This window comes from Oryzias melastigma, linkage group LG16 (genome assembly GCF_002922805.2).
Source record: "Oryzias melastigma strain HK-1 linkage group LG16, ASM292280v2, whole genome shotgun sequence".
In the NCBI taxonomy this organism is placed as follows: domain Eukaryota; kingdom Metazoa; phylum Chordata; class Actinopteri; order Beloniformes; family Adrianichthyidae; genus Oryzias; species Oryzias melastigma.
The window spans coordinates 5,529,223-5,531,519 of NC_050527.1; the positions used below are offsets into that span (position 1 = coordinate 5,529,223).

The following is a 2,297-nucleotide window of genomic DNA, read 5'->3' on the forward strand; positions in this document are numbered from 1 at the left end:
GAATGTACCTAATGAAAGTAAATTCACTATATGCATTTATTTTATTGACAGTTATTGATGTCTGTTTTTGGTAGTATTGTTGTTATAATGTCTTAAAATCACTCCTGGATGAACAAGAAAATAAAGAACACTGATATCTTAAAGGTTTCAGCTAAAATCCTTTGTTTAAAACGTTTTAACTTACAATCTTTCAAACTTTTGTAGCAACTATTTGGCTGTAGAATATTCAATAACTTCAAGATGCATGACCAGCTGAATTCTTGACGCCTCTGACTTGAAGTTAGTAGGAGGTGTTGATTTTCTGGAGCCAATGTGTCCTATGATCGCTGAGAAAACTTGTCCGCTCCAATAAAAAAAAGAAAGAAGAAAAAAAAAACAGGCAGCTGTACTGAACAGACTCCATTTATGAAACATGATTTCCCCTGTGAAACAAAGGAGTCAAACACTTTGAAATTACCTTCAACAGTTGAGGAAAATAGTAGTAAACCGATATTTTATTGCAGCTCTTTTCTGTGCACATCATTTTTTAAGTATATTTCTGTTCTGCCATGAGATTTATCTAACATAGCAGAATAAAATTTACTGCTGCATCTTCTCTTTCAGATAAAATACCTGATGAGAGAGGTAAAGAAAGAAGAACATCGTCTGTGTCAGCACTGCAGGCTCAATGTCTGCTTGGCCGGAGGAGAGAGGAGACGTCTTTGTTCGATTCATCCAGAAATGAGACGTCAGCATATTCCAGCTGGAGTAAAAGGACTGTTATGTTACCAGACTTGGAGAATGTGAATTTTTATTTTGTTAACACATGTGCAAAGAGTAAATAAGATGAAAGTGTAATGAGAAGGGCAGATGAGTGGTGGGCTGAAGAGTGTGTTATGTAACAGCCACTTCTCAGTCTCTGTTATAGTGTTATCACGCTTAACACTTCAACGCAGGGGCGATGTTAAGCTGTCAAGGTCAGCTGCTTTTACTTTAAGCGCTACGCTTATGAATTATATTATTTAGTCGGAGCACATGAATCTGAGTTCGTTCCCATCTTTAAACAGAAAACACAGACAATTAAATGGTGATTTGGGTTATACAAAAGAACCAAGAACGATGCAACTGGAGATGAAAGCATTAAATATTAACCAGCATTTTAAACCAACTGACACCACGACTTCCCACTCGAATATCGCACACAGACATGCAAACAATGCTGCAAACATACAAATACATTAGAGCAGCAGCAAGACTGTTCAAGTGGTTCCTGAATTTAAGTGAAAGGACTATAGAAATAGACTAACAAAAAGGGAAGATACTGGAATGTACATTAAAAAAAGAAGGAAAGAGACAAAGCTTTAAAGACTCGATCATTTTTTGATCTATTGTAGAAGCGTTCCCAGTGGTTCTTTCATTACGATTATGCCGTTTTTAGTCAAAATTAAAAAAAAACATGCAGTTTTCTAGGACACAGTTTCTGCAGAGCGGCACTAGTTCATAAGAAATTTACCTCTGAGTTGTGAGAGAGACTAGTGGCATGACCCAACTTCCCATCATCCATCTTTTTACATGGTTCCCTGTTAGCTTACAGCCCTACACAACCCCAACCTAATATTACCAGTGCAACAAAAGCTATCGGAGCTGTTCACCTGTACAGTTTGGAGCAAAAATAAATAAAGACGTACATGGATCTAGTCGTCTACGAGTGGACGCTTCAGAATGGGGTGGCATCATGGAGCTTATGGCTCACCACTGTAGGTTCTATATGTCCAAAACAAGCTTTTTTTGCATCTGTTTGAGATTCACCACAATTTGAACAAAGAAATACTTAGAGAGGCAATTTTAAGCTTATATTTTTTAAATATATGTCATAAATAAAATGCTACAAGAACATCAGATTTTCATCAAAGTGGATCTTTAAATGTAAAATTATGTATTTAATTTTTAAGTCAAATCATTTCAATCTGGAAAGGTGGTAACATCTCTTCTTGTTTTCATTTAGGTTCATATCTGTACTAAAAGCATTTTTTTACTGTCTTGTTCAAAGAAATAAAGTTTGGTGCTAACAGTTCATCACCTCCTTTACCAATCCTGTTCTGTGCTTTCTGTGGCTCTGAAATGTGCTGCGAGAATAATTAGTTCCTTGTCAAAACATACCGTGACTGGAAACAAAACGTGTGTTGTTTCTGCATTAAAGGCCATACAAAAGTTGACACAAATTGTTCTTGGCATAATAGAGATGTAAACACATTAATAGGTGTTTGTTTGTTCTGAATTTTTGCAAAAATGTCATTGAGTCTCAGCCTCCAATTCCC

The 2,297-nt window shown here is 36.2% G+C and overlaps 1 long non-coding RNA gene across 2 annotated transcripts in view; it reads left to right on the forward strand.

Moving 5' to 3' along the window:
* The window catches only part of LOC112143740, a 20,482-nt gene extending 18,424 nt beyond the window's left edge, over positions 1–2,058 (forward strand). For both annotated transcript variants that reach the window (XR_002918792.2, XR_002918793.2), the window contains one exon: positions 604–2,058. This is a non-coding gene — a long non-coding RNA (uncharacterized LOC112143740). The remainder of the gene's footprint in view (positions 1–603) is intronic.
* The last annotated feature ends 239 nt before the right edge of the window (positions 2,059–2,297 follow it).